The sequence below is a fragment of the Zonotrichia albicollis genome, chromosome 6 (assembly GCF_047830755.1).
Source record: "Zonotrichia albicollis isolate bZonAlb1 chromosome 6, bZonAlb1.hap1, whole genome shotgun sequence".
NCBI classification, from domain to species: domain Eukaryota; kingdom Metazoa; phylum Chordata; class Aves; order Passeriformes; family Passerellidae; genus Zonotrichia; species Zonotrichia albicollis.
This window is the reverse complement of record NC_133824.1, coordinates 47,211,578-47,225,857: the sequence shown is the minus strand read 5'-3', so window position 1 is coordinate 47,225,857 and position 14,280 is coordinate 47,211,578. Positions and strand designations below refer to the sequence as shown.

Here is a 14,280-nt window from a genome sequence, read left to right as displayed (position 1 = left end):
TCTGGGACACCTGAGAACTGCCTGTTGGCCTTTTCCCCCTAAAATGCAACGGGATATTCCCCTGGTGCTGACTCACAAGGCTGCTCAGAGACAGCCACCACACAGGGGGTGTCCGTGGCCTTTCCAGTGCCCATCTCGGGATGGGAATGATGGGCGCTCAAACCCGCTCTGCCTTTTGCCTCTCGTCCCTGGCAGCTCTCAGCGGAGCTCCCGCCGGACCCCTGGGACATACAACTTTCCCCGAGTTTGGATGCAGGGCTCGGTGTGAGTGTGACGGCCCCCGGGATGCGCCGGGCACACCCGCGAGGTGCGAGGGCGCCTCGGGCGCCTCTGAGGGACCCAAGGGGGGGGCCTGAGTGGCGCGCGAGGCCGCCTCACGCCCCCGTCCTGTGAGGGAATCGCGGCCACCGGGGGCTACCCCAGAGCTCCGGCGGGGCGGTTATCCCGGGTTTCCCGGTTATCCCGCGCCACTGGCGACGGGCGGCAGAGTGGGGGGCTCCGTGAGGGGAGTGGGGGGGCGCCGAGGGGGGCTCGGGGCGGGGGCGGGCGCGGCGGCGATTGGCCGGCGGCGACGGGGAGAGGCGGCCGTGATTGGCCGGCGCGGCGGGGCGAGCGGCGGGCGGCGGGCGGCGATTGGCTGCGGACGAGGAAGCAGGAAGGAGGCCGGAGGCGCTCGCGGCTTGCGGGGAGTTCGCGGCGGCGCCCCCGGTCCCTCCTCCGGTCCCTTCTCCGCCCCCTCCTCCGCCCCTCCCGGCCCCTCCGCCGCCCGCTCCGGCCTCCGCCCGCCCGCTCCGCGACGCCCCGCGGCCAGGGGCGGGCGGCGGCGGTGGCGCCTCGTCCCCATCCCGCAGCCGAGGAGGCGGCGGCGCTGACGCAGCAGCAGCGCGGAGCTCGGGACTCGCGGCGCTCCCGCCGCTGGATTTCTCCCCCCCGGGGCCTGCGGCAGCCTCCCGGTGAGTCCACACGCGGTCCTCGCGGCGCCGGCTCGTCCCTCCGCCCCCGGGAACTCCGCCGGGCCGGGAGCAGGTGCCGCCGCCCTGGGGTTTGGGGGGCGGGGGGTACGCGGGGCCACCGGGAACTTCCCGCGGCGGCGGGGAAGCGCAGGGAGGGCACGGCGGGCTCGGTGGCGGGTGGGCCGGGCCGGGCCGCCGTTACCCCGCGCGGTCCCACCGGTGCGAGGCCGGATCGGCCCCGCCGAACCCCCCGGGCTCCTCCGCCCCTGCCGCTCGGGCAGCACAAAGGCGGCGGGGCCGGGCGGGGGGGCCCGCGGGAGTTGCGGGGCTCGTGGTCCCGGGGGGCTCCTCGCCCCGGGGGCCGCTCGCCTCGGCATCGCCGGATCGGGGGCGATTGCCGGGGAAAGCCGTCGCTGTCCTCGGCCCCTCCGGATCTCGGAGCTGAACCGGCGCTGCCCGGCCGGGAGTTGGCACCGGACGGGCTGGCTGGGGTTGGTGTTTTGGGGCTCCCCACGCCCGAGCGGGGCCGTGAGCCCCTCCCCTGAGCGCTGTGCGGTTGAGTGCGTCGAGTTCCCGATGGTTTGCAGGATGTGATGCCGGGCGGGCTGCGCGCCCCGTGTCCCTGTCAAGCAGGTACCATCGAGCCTCTTTGGGGGACAGCAGAGCAGTTTTCATTTTCATCGTGATTTTTCCCACTTGCCGGGCGCTCCCCGTGGCTCTGGACATCTCTCCTTTCCTGCCGGCTGCTCCGGTGGCCGACGGCTTGTTTCCTCTTCTCCTTTTGTGTAGCGGTGGCTCCTAATGGAGGCAGCTCCGCTGGCTCCCTCTTTTCCAGCTGCTTCTATAAGGCGCAGGAGCCAGCACATGTGACTGGGCAGATCTCGGGAAGACTAGCAAGTGCTCCCCGGGCTCCTGCTCGACAGCCAGCCCCGACGCGGGGACACCCACACCCCGATGTCCCTTTCCCTGCCCCGGCACAGGCAGACACAGGAACCCCCTCTCTTTCACGAGAGCAGCCATGAAAACTTAAAAAATACGAGCATTTGGGATCTATTCTGTTTGCGTCTCCCCCTCCCCTCTCTCTTTCCACAAAATGCTTATCTGAAAGAGGTTCTGGTTGTGTTTTGTTTTAAAGAATCCAGCTGCCCCTCGTGCTCGCTCTCCATCTGAAGTCATCATTGTCAGGAGCAGGCGAACCTCAAAGCGAGAGGCTTTGCCGGGCTTTTGCTTGCCTGGTTAATTGATCTGTCCATCAGTTTGCCACAATTAGCGAGTGCTTGCTCCACGCTGAGGGGCTCTCTGGTGTTCTGAGGGGCTCGGGGTTTTATTTTAAGGCTTCTGGTCCTCGTGGTTGTGAGAAAGAGTGACACGAGCTGTGTGATAGACTGATGCTTTTGAAATCTTAATGTGATTTAAATACCAGCACGCTGCTGATCGCTTTAACAGAAATATCCTGCTCACATATTCATCCCGGGCCATCCTTCACGTTTGTCATGTCCTGGCTACCTGAATCTTTCTCATGCTTCAGCTGGAACTGTCTAAATGTTTGCTGGTGATAGGAAATTGTGCATTAGTGTGATTTACCAGGATGTTTTGGATTTAAACATTGATTTCTGTTTGTTTTGCTCATGAACTCAGTGCAGCATTTCCAACTGCTTTCCAGCTGGAGCAGAGCAGAGAAGTGTAGTGCTACTGATAGGTGTAAAATCAGCTGGAAAACGCCAAGCCTGCAGGGAAAAATAATTCCCTGAACTTTGTGCCAGTGGATCCTTTCTAGATGCTTTGTTTGCTGGGGGTTGATGGTGACAGTTGCACAGAACAATAAGATGCAACTTAGAAATGTGGGGTTTGGGGGAAAAACAGTCACACCCTTGTGTCTTGAGGCAGAAATGTTATTTTGGAGGCCACTGACGTGTTCTCATCCAACTGAATCATTCAGTTAAGTGTCAGTACTCTGTCCTTCTTGCCAGTTTGTCTGCATCACCTTTCTGTTTCCACTCTGGAAGCCTCAGTGTTTATTTGGCTTTTTAACCAGTGTCATGGGACAGTTAGGGTTGGAAGGGCCTCTGGAGACCATCCCCACCTTGAGCTGGTGACACAGAAATGTGTCCAGGTTTGGAATGCCTCCAGAGAGGGAGGCAGCCTGAGCAGCCTGCTCCTGTGCTCTGCCACCCTCAGTGGAAAGTTCTTCCTCCTGTTGAGGTGGAACTTGTTGTGTTTTAGGTGATGCAGGTTAATTTTGTTTGCTGTCGTGGTGTTAATCGCTGTTGTGTGACTCGGAGGCTCTGTGGGACACGTGTGCCAGTCCGGTCTGTGGAGATCCAATTTAGGGAGAGCCTGGCCGTGATTTGGGGGGAAATCCACCCTTCGGCAAAAGCTTTTCTAATGCTGCTGCAGCACTAAAAATAAGCCCTTAGCAGCAAATCTGTCCAAAGTAAACAATTGAAAAATAATTAGGAGTGGTAGGCAAAGGCGTGCTCGCTGGTTGGCATCATGTTCAGATCACAAGCAAATGAATGAATGATGAGATCTGGCTCTGCAAAAACAGGAAGGTGTGCTCAGAGATGTGCAAATATCACATCCAGTGTGGGGCTTATTTTGCCCCATCTCCCAGTTAGTTTTCTCCATTTGGACATCAGGAGGGATTTGTTCCTGTAAAGGGTTCACAGGCACTGGAAGGGGCTGACAGCAGGGGAGTGGTGGAATGCCCATCCTGCAGGTGTTCAGGAAAGGACTGGATGTGCCATTCAGTGCTCTGGGCTGGGTGACAAGGTGGTGGTTGGTCCCAGGTTGGACTCGATGATCTCAGAGTTCTTTTCCAAGCTCATTGGTCCTGGGATCTCAGTTAACCAGGGGATACAGCTCGTGGAGGCAGCAGCAGAACGGCCTCGGCGCCACGCCCAAGCAGCCGAACCAAGTCATAACTCTCATGTTGATAATAATAAATGGAGCAGTGTTCAGATGACTGGGAAATACAGGGGGAAAAAAAGCAACCAAAAATAAGCAGCCCAAAGAAGTCATAAATCTGAAAATAGCTTCAAACACAAGCTGTGAGCTGGCAGGGGCTGGGGTGGCTGGGCTGTGACAGAGAGGGATGTGCTTCCATCCCGGGGGATTTCCCCATCCCAGGGCTCTGACCGGCTGGTTTGCTCTCCTGCTTGAACTCCCGGTCTGAGTGATGATTTATGTGCCCGTGTCCAGCAGCTCATAGGTGAGCTGGTTATATTCCCAGCTGCAGATTTGGGCTGTCTTGAGCTATTCTCCAAGTGTGAATGAAGTCTGGAAGACGCTGCAGTTTTGAATGCAGACAGTGTTTAAAGGGAAGAACAGGGGATGTTCTGTGGAGGATGCTCAGAAGGAATTGTTCCTTGTGTTCAGCATGAGGACTGGAGGCTTTGGGTCCTTCAGCCATGATCACAGCTGTCCAGCATGGCAGCTCCTCTTTTATTTAGACCAAAGACATGGATTTAATGGCAGAGAATATTGAAATTCGTGGCCAGGTTGTTGTTCTCAGTGAATGAGTTACCTGTAAGAAGATCATCACAATTTAACTCTCTGTGCTTTCACACTTGAACTGGCACCTGATATCCTTGAAATGGGGAAAACGCACTTAAATTTGATACTACTGGTTTTATGTCTTTTAAGACAGAAAGAAACAAGATTGTATGGGACAGTGCCATAACTTTGTTCAGTTATTGCCCAGATTTGCTATTTTAGCATGGAGCTTTATTATAAATAAAGTAGAATAGAGTCACAGTAATATTTCATGTGAATAAAAAAACCCTTCCATTAGGAGAACAAGACACTGGAAAACTTTATCATGCAATAAAGTGAAATGAGGGACTGAAGTTACTAAAAAGATAAGCCAAGGGTATCATTAAGAAAAACAAATAGAAATCTGGTTTAAAATCAACTCATTTGGGCCCTGTCAATATTTGTGCCATTGGAGTTTAATTGATCTGTTCCATGTTATTTTTCCTCTGGCCATGTGGGTGAAACCCCTATAAAATCAGAGTATGGAGAACTGGCAGGATATAAGAAGTGCAGTCAACTGAGGGAACTGAACCTGAACCTCTTTGTGAAATCTCTGGTCTCTCAAAATTATAATTGTATAATTTCCAAAGAATAATTTGATTTAAATCAGAGTGGAAGTCCCTCAGTGGGGATGGCAGTGCTGCTCTGCTTCTGGAGAAAAGCAGCTGAAAATGAGGATGGCTGCCCTGGAGGAGCAGTTGTTTTCCCTTCAATCCACTACTTATTGATATACATTAAATTTCAGGACATCTTCCATGGAGGGCGGGTGGTTATTAACTCCGCATGGGTCAGAAATAATTCAGGGGACGCTGTTGGTTTTGGCCTGCTTTGTGAGTGATGCTCTCATTTGGCAGTGCTGGGTTCTTGCTGGTTGATGACGGGGGAAGGCATGGCTGTGTCTTTCCTTGACTCAAACCGTGTGGGAATGAGCGCTGGAGCGCCCTGCGAGCCCGGTGGCACCGGGCAGTCCCCCCTGGGGACAGCTAAATAAACGCTGTTAAATGGGGAGGCAATGTGTGTCACTGCCCGGGAGCACGCCGTGCTCGGGGCCCTGCCGCGGCGCTGCTCCCCCGTGGCACTGCCGGGAATGCCGCTTTTATCACCTCTAACCCAAGTCAGAGCTGCATTTTCAGGAGAGGTGTTTGGCCGGACCTTGTCTGAGCCTGCTTGGAATCCCTCGGTTTGTCATTCTGCTTCCTTCACCGTCTAAAATTCCCAGTGCTTTTGGAGACTTGGCAGCTCGGGAATTTGAGGGGTGTTTGCTGTCACACGTGCAGCCAGGCACCGTGACAGGAGTCTGGTGGCATTGGCAGGGTGTCAGCTCATCCCATGGGATGGCACAGCCGGCACGGTGATGCTGGGAATAGGGAGGCTTTGGGATCCGGGTGTCTCGTGGCTCCCTCCTTCCTCTGCCAGACAAGGGGATGCAGCCCAGGTGGGAATTTTCTCCCGCTGTATTCCCTGGGCTCTGCCCTGTTGTGGATGGAAGCGCTCGGGAAAAGGCACGTGGAGAGCGGGTGGGATTTGTGTTAAACGTGTGGTGCTCAGGAATAAGATGATGCTTGGGCTCAGCTGCCGGGTGCTGCATTCCTCGTGTCCCAGTTCTCCTAAACAAAGGTATGACTAAAGAAAATGACGATTTTTAGGTTTTCCCCCTTTGTAAGGCACATCACAGGAGCGCTCACTGGCACCCATTGTTCTTCCAGCAGTTTTTGAAGGGCTTTCTCATGCTCAGCTTTGAAACTCTACAGCTCAGCAGCCTTGATTTTTTTTTTTTTAAATGAAAGATCTTGGCTTTTAGAGGCTGCCTGTATCTCAATATTTCAAATTATTTACGAGGCTCTTAGAAATAGAAAGCAGACGTTTTCCTCTCATTGATTGGAATAAAACTGCTTTGCTGGCAGCTGATTCTTCAGTGTCTGAATTATCATCCTTGAAATAAAATCTCAGTGCTAGGGAAGCATCGAGATCCCAGGCATTGCTTCCTACTTACACCGTGCCTGGCCTTCTATTGTTCCTGCCTGTGGCCTGTGGGAAGCAGGGAAAATCGGGAGCTTCAGCCAGCCTTCCCGCAGCACAGCATTATCCGGTGCTCGCCTTCATTGTGTCTCCGTGTGCGTGCGGAATACCTGGAGCAGGCTTGCCTGGGCAGCGGGGGAGAGCAGTGGGGAAGGGTGCCTGGGCTGGGCCGGGCTGGCTTTCGGGGCGGGAGGGAGCGGGCGGAGGAGCCGCGGGCAGCGCGGCCCCGGCGGATGCGGCGGGAGCCGGGAGCAGCCCCCGCTCCCGGTGCCGCGTCCGCGCCGGGAGAGTTCGGGGAACTGAGGAGCGTCCTAACGGGAAACGGGCCGGGACCACGTCCCTGGAATCCCTCCGGGAGCGCTGCCTCTGTCAGGGCACTTGGCAGGTTGAGCGTGTTCCCGCTGGCTCAGGGTTGGGAATTCTGTGGAAAAGAGCAGGATTTGAGGCGGGGTGGAGAGTAGCATCGAGGTCTCTGCTGAGGGAGGATGGAGAGGCGCCGGGGGAAATGCAGGCAATGAGGATTATGCTGCAATAATCACATATTGATAAATATGGGTGGTTTGGAGGGAGAGAAAGCAGGAAAGTGCAGGCTTGTGGAGGGAACTAGTGGGCAGCAGGAGGTTTATTTTTAATGAATAAAAAACTCGTAAGAAACAGATGCAAGAGGCATGTTTGGGTTTGTTCCTTTGTTCAGCTCAGCGAAAGTCAGTGGAAGGATTCAAGGTTGGAGATGGCTCAGAGTAAGGAGACAGAGCAGCTCTCTCCAAGGTGAGCAGGATAGTAAAGGAAAAGGAATTGGCAGCTATAATCACGTGTAGACAGAGAAAAAAGAGATTTTATTGAAATCCTGGCCAAATGCCAGATGTCAGAACAGCTACGGAAATGCTGAGTTGGACAGGTAAATCCCAACCTGGGAATTCCTTAGGTTTCAGCAAATGGCACAAGCAACAGAAGTAAACCAGGCATTTTGGGAATTTTTTCCTTAAAAATTACTTGGTAACCTTGACTCTGTGGCGTGTCCCTAATTCCTGGAGGTGGTGATTACCTGGAGATGGCCCCTGCAATAACCATGTGGTGGGCAGAGCTCCTGGTGAGGGGGAATATGCAATGCCTGCTGGCTGCCCCTCTGTTCTTTCCCAAGAACTCTGTCATCTTGTCCTTCCTAGATGCTGGATTTCATCAGGGATCTCTAGGGATGCAGTTATGTGGGATTACTACTGTCCTCCTTGTGTTTTGGTTGGAAAAAGGCGAATCCTTTCCAATACTGTTAGGGCAGACAGTGTGGTTGGGAAGCAATGTTTAGCTAACCTTCCAAAAAAAAAGCTATTTTCATTTTCATTTCTTCACGGTTCTGTTTCTTCTAATGTAGTGGAGGAGGACCCAGGGAATAATTCCCACTTGAGAATAAATTGCCAGCTTTGCTGGAGGTGCAGTCCTGCCACCTCTGGGGCTGTAGAGGAGTGGTACAAACCCTGTCCCTCTCGGTGTCTGTGGGTCAGGATCAGTTACCAGGAATAACTTGAGCCTAGGGATGAAGTTTTGGATGCAAGTGGCTTAATTACAGTGCGAATGGAGCATCGCTGTCTGTGCTCAGCCCACATGTGATCTGCTGCAGTTCTCCTGCCTGAAACCACTAATGAGCTTAAGAACTCCCCTGTTTTCCCAGCGCTTAACAAAAATTAAATCCTTCCCTCCCAACAAAACTGGTCGCGTGCTCAGCCCGCTGCTTTCATCAGGAACAATGGGTGAGCGCTGACCTTCCTGAGATGCCACCTCAGAGCTCGTTACTGAATAATTAGGTGATCCTTCCCCTTGCCACAAAGCTCGGGGGCTGGTTTTTGTATTGATAACGTGACATATCCCAAGGCTCGGCCTTGAATTTCAGGCGCTGGTCTGTTCCACACTCCATCTGTCCACTAAGTGAATGTCAATCCAATTTAAGCTTGCATATGTTTCCAAGGAAACCATGGGAGGCAGTGGGGAGAAATGGATCATGGAGGGGCAGGGAGGCTCGCGCAGCAGCAGCGCTTTGACTTTTCACTATTTAAATATAATTAAACTCCAGTTCACTGTAATAACCCTATATAGAGCAGTGTCTGGAGGCCTTGAGGGTCTGATGGCTGATCTTGGAGTAGCCTGTGTTATGTGTAAAACAAATACAGCGAATTTAGAAATAAGAAAGGAAAGTGGCCTCAAGGAAAGTGGCTTCAGGTGCTTCTGTGAGGCCTCAGTCCAGCTCGTAGAGCTCTGCACTTTCTTATGCAGATCCCAGAGTCATTTAGGTTGGGAAAGACCTCCAAGATCATCAGGGTCTACCTGTGGCTGATCACGAGTTTGTCAACCAGACCAGAGCACTGAGTACCATGTCCAGTCATTCCTTAGACACCTCTAGGAATGGTGACTCCACCACTGTCCTATGCAGCTGCTTCCAATGCTTGAAATCATGGGTTTGGGTAGTGAGGTCCTGCTTTTCTTTCTGTCAGGCTGGAGAGCTCATGCAGCCATGTAAAAACCTGTCCAGCCCTCAGCTGAACAAAGCAAGCTGTGAATGGACCCAAAGGAGTTGTCAGATGTGTATTTAGACCCCCATGAAAATATAAATGGAAAGTGTTTAGATAAATTGAGGACCAGTGTCCCTGCCAAGTTGAAAGGGCCAGGTTGGATGAGTCTTGGAGCAGCCTAGGCCAGTGGAAGGTCTTAAACCACTGCCTGTGGGGGTTTGGAATGGAATGATCACTGGGGTCCCTGCCCACTCAAATCATTCCAGGATAAAACACCTTAATGCTGCACACTGACTGATGTACTTGTGTTTGGAGGGCAGTAACTGTGACAGGCCTTGCCTGGGGAGCAGGAAAATCGGTGAATATTCGGATATTTGCTCCTGATCCCTCAGATAAGCTGCAGGTGCTGTGGCTCCCTAAAAGCTCATCCTTCACCAGAGGTGCGAGAACTTCCAGGCACAGCCCAGGTCGAGCAGAGGCACAGAAAGAAAGCTGTGAGGTGACACTGAGCAGGAGGCCCCAGAGGTAATTTGGGGTCTGTTCCTTTTGCAGACCTTGTGTCAGCCCCAGCAGAGACCTGACAGAGGTTGTGGCATTCTCTGGGAAGTGTCACTCAGCTCTGCTGGCGCTCCCATGTGTGGGGCAAAGTTGTAAGCGGGGTGGGAAGCAGCAGGGCTGGAGACTCAAACGTGGACTTTGTGCTTGGTTTCTGTTCAGAAGAAATGAGGGCTCCCCTGCCCCATTTCCAGGAATTCATCTTGAACTGAGAGTTTAAATGCTGCAGAAAGCTGGGGCTGTAAGTCTGCCTGGCTTTGTGAAGCAAAGCATGTTTCTACCTGCTAATACAGCTGTTAAATAAAATGTTTATCTTAGTTATTGAAATGAAGAGTGAGGAGCTAGCTTTGGAGCTCTAAAATGGGATATTATCTGTCATTTTACTTTGAAGAATGCTGCTGCCTTAAAATGCTTTACTGTGACAGATAGCTGTAGCTGAAATTCTGGTGTCTGGGGATATCCTGCGTGGATACATCTCTCCTTGTGCACTGTGACTGCAATCTGAGACAGAAACTCCTCAGCTCTGAGCTCTTTGCAGCTGTTGTCCAGCATCAGATCCTTTTTGGATCAAATCTCCTGAGATTTGGGCTGCCAGCAGCCAAACTGGCCGAGGGGAGGTGTGTGCTGGGCACGGGCACTGGGAATTGTCCTTGGGCCGAGCTGTGGGATAGCAGGGGGTTCTGCCTGCTTGGGGGGGGCTTTGCAGCACATTCCTCCTTATCAGCTGTTTACCCTTCCACTCTGGGCACAGCCTGGGAAAGCAGAGCTTGCTGCAGCCTGCTTGGATCTTCCAGCAGCTCCTGGAAACTTCCTACCAGCTCTCCTGACATTGGGCCGGTAGCTGCGAGCGTCTCCCGCTGCCACTTTGGCTCTGCTTCAGCTGGCAGCTCGTGCAGCTCAGGAATCCCTCTGGGATCGCTGCTCCACTCGCATTCCCCATGGTCTGGCTTCACACATGGCCTCCTTGTGCCCCACTCCTTGGAGCCTGCTGTTCTGAACCGTGTGCATCTTTTAGCCTTGTGCTCCTGTGCAGGTGACTGGGAGGGATGAGGGCAGTTTTCCCTTCCCCATCCCTCTAATCCACGTATTGAACACCTCAATGTGCAGTCAATGTTCTCAAATCCTGTAGCTGATAATGAAGGGGATGATTCTGATTATTTTTTTGTTTCTCTGCTTGTCAGTGCTAGGAGTTCCTCAAAAGTTTTGATGTTTTCTTCCCTATAATGAATATTCTCCTTGAGGCTGGAGGAAGCACGTGGGGGGTGGTTTTGCAGTATCAGAGCATCATTTGGCAGAATAGTACTTGTAGAACTCTTCTCCCTACTACTCAGCACACCTGGGTGTTTTGAATCCACAGCCTGACTTCAAGGGATCTTCCTGAAAATTATTTGGAGCACCTGTGGCATTTCCATAAAACTAGGCTGCACTGTTTAAAAGCTGTGTGGTTCCCCAGAGGAAGTTGTAATTAGGCTTCTTTGCCAGAGAGCTGATGGTTTATCCTCTGGAGTTCCCACTGGCTCCATGGTGACCTGCACTTGTGGGAGAATAGAAGCATTCAGCATCCCCCCAGAATTCAACCCAGAGCTCTTGGGACCAAGGCTGTGACTTAGTCACTGCTCTTAACCATTCCTGATACTCTTAAGTTTATTTCCTTCCTGGCTGTGCAAGGTACAGTGAAATCCAAACAATATTTCAGTGTGATGGAGTCTGTAAGACCCACCTTATTGAAGAAGTCTGATCCCAGCCCTGGCTGGGAGAGCTGAGTGTGTTTAATTGCTGCCTTTCTGAGCAGCATCACGCCCGTGTGGGTCGATAAATGCGCCTTAATGAGTGCATATAAACCAGATCACTCCCAACACTGGCTGCAAACCCTGTCCACTCTGTTTAAAGGTGCTATTTGTTGCCTTGACTGATCAAACCCGGGGCACAGGCAAAGGTGTGTGTTTAAATACACCTCTAACGATGTGGGTAAGGGATGAAAGGGCTGGGGCAGCTCCTAATGGGAGTTAAATGGGCTCTCATGGAAGCAGCGTTCCAGCAAGCTAGGTTTCTCCTTGTCTAAAGTGGCTGAATTGGCTGTGTTTGGCTTGTGGTTCCTGGGATTTTAACATGTTACAACATCCAGCTTCTGCTTAAGTTTTCTGTCACCAGATTTCTGGTCTGTGCCAGCTGCTGGTCCCTAGAAATGCTCCTCTGGCTCAGCTCAGGACCTTTGGCAACACTGAGTCCCCTGCTTCCTGGGCTTAAATGATCCAATTGGACCCAAATTTAAATTATTCCTCTGCTAACACCCTAGGAATTAAGGAACTTGTTCTCCTTGGAGGTGTCAGCTGTTGCAGCACAATTCAGCAGTGCTACATTTCCTCGGACTGACCTACTGAAACCAATTGAGTTGTGAAATTTTAAGTGGAACTGCTTCACTTACTTTGTGAGTTACTGATTTGTAAATACTGTCTCTGGCACTAATGAGAGGGAGGAAAGAGTTTAAAGCAGGTTTAGGTAAGCTTGGCAGTTCTGCCTTGGCTAAACCCGTGGCGCCACAAGATGTGTGAATGTACACCAGTGTTTGTGGTGGTGACTGTCCTGTATTTTATGAAGGAAAAAAAATCATGTATTTTCAAGCTACATCTGGACTTTTATTCCAGGAGTTCCCAAACCATTCTATGATTCATGGAATGCCAGCGTGTTTTGGGTGGGAAGGGACCTTAATGCTCATCCATTTCCACCCTCTCCCATGAACAGGGACATCTTCCACCAGCCTGTGCCAGGGCCTCACCACCCTCACAGGGAAGAATTAGATTCTCTGATTCTAGTGCAAATCCAGTAAGGTTGGCTCTGGATTTAAGCTCTGCTCAGCATTCAGTGCAGCACTGTGGTTTACAAGACATCAGGGGAGGAGAGGGTTCGGTTCCAGGAATTGCAGTGGGAATGCAAGAGTTCTGTAAAGTCTTTCTTTGACTTGAGTTGTGGATTGGGATTGAAACTCTCAAGTGGAAAAATGCTCAGCATAGCTCATCCTCTGTCACCTTTGTCCTCAGCTGGGAACGTGTGGGGTTAAAGCTGGTGTTTCAAGTGATGATCAGAAAGTGAGAATAAAGAAGTAGAAAGTCTGTTTTCTTTTGAAATGTCTGTTAAACTTTGAATAGAAAGAGGAATCAAAACCTTTGGTGAAGGAAATCCCAGAGAGCTGTTTTGCTGTATGGAAAACTTGCAACCAGCTGAGGGTGAAGTGGTGTGCTACTACTTTTTAAACCATATAGAAACAGAAGATATTTCCAGATGTAAGATGATACTGTCTGAAGTACTTACTCTAGAACTGAAAATAATTCAGGTAGCAGTTTTAGTCTGAAGAGGTAGTTCTGGTCAGTGTATTTCAACTGGAGATGAGTCAGAACACAAGAATCCTCAAAAATACTACATGAACTTGTTCTTTAACAGAACTTAGTTTTGCCTGCTTGGGTTTAAAACTTCTGTGAATTTAAGTCGAGGTTATAAACATGCATGTCTGTTACATTTTCATATTCAGGCTGCCTTTTGCACTCCTCAGAGATGATAATTCCTAGAGTCCATACCTGGAACCATAGTGTGAAGGATTTGGTCACTGAGGTGGGGAACAGGCAGTTTTGAGGGACACTGAGGTGAGGAAAATAGATGAAGATTATTTAAAGGAAAAAAAAAGTTTAAACCAAACATTTAGTTAAATGCCGTGTAGAAGGAATGCCTTGCCCTTCCCTGAATTTCTTGCATTTCTTTTATCTCCCCTAAAGCCAGTTCTGAACTCGTGGAGTAGGAATGTGTTGTCTTTGGATGCTGAGGGTGCCGTGCCGAGAGTTCCCAGTCAGGAGAGAGTGAATGGAGACCTTTGTGGGGGAGAGGTACCCGAGGGAGGAGAAGGGAAATCCACATCCAGAGCTAGGATGGCAGTGACAGCTCCGTGACATGGAGAGGAGCTGGCAGGGATGCACCTGCCCTTGAAATTCCCACAGGCAGCAGAGTTTGCAGCCGCACGTGTAGAACACAGAATCACAGCGCCGCTTGAATTATTTAAGCTCAGCAGCTTGGAGGAAGCTCCTAAAGCAGTCGTGGAAGGATGTGATTATAATATATAGAAGAGCTTTAATATTTACTATAGAAAAACCTTACACCTTGTTCTTCAAAATAAAGCCTTGGGAATAATTTGTTATTCCATTTTGCCTGTGGAACAGGAAGGGTGCCAGAGCTATCTGAGCAAAGTGACATGTGATTGATATTTTACCAGACTCAGCCTTCTGCCACGAAGGAATCGAGTTTGCATTTTGCATATATGAAAAATCAGATGAGCGGGGCTTGTGTGAGTTGTTTTTTTTAAAAACCTTGATTGGCAAAGCTTGTGCTTTTTCTATAAACACGACTGCAAAAGCTGTCCCGGAATATTTTTGACTTGGTTTTTCAAACTACTTATAGGCATGTTTTAGGGTGTTGTTGGCATAGCTGTCACATGGCAGCTTTGTACAGAACCTATTTAAAGTTGTAACAGGCAATTCTGTGTAAAGGGGTGGTATTTAACAGATCTGGTATTTTGTAGAGTCAGAGAATCCTAGAATTATTTGGGTTGAAAGGGTCCTTTAGGGTCATCTCGTTCCGCACCCTGCTACAGGCAGGGACACCTTCCACCATCCCAGATTGCTTCAAACTCTGCCCAGCCTGGCCTTGGACACTTCCAGGGATGGAGCAGCCAC

General features: G+C 51.2%; 1 protein-coding gene across 2 annotated transcripts in view; it reads left to right on the top strand.

Annotated features, from left to right (window-relative positions):
• The first annotated feature begins 635 nt into the window (after positions 1-635).
• Positions 636-14,280, top strand: part of BAHD1 (bromo adjacent homology domain containing 1) — a 32,621-nt gene continuing 18,976 nt past the window's right edge. The window contains exon 1 of one of the 2 annotated variants that reach the window (XM_074543502.1): positions 636-953. The gene's annotated coding sequence lies outside the window, so the exon portion shown is untranslated. The remainder of the gene's footprint in view (positions 954-14,280) is intronic. The other variant, XM_074543501.1, reaches the window with a different exon arrangement.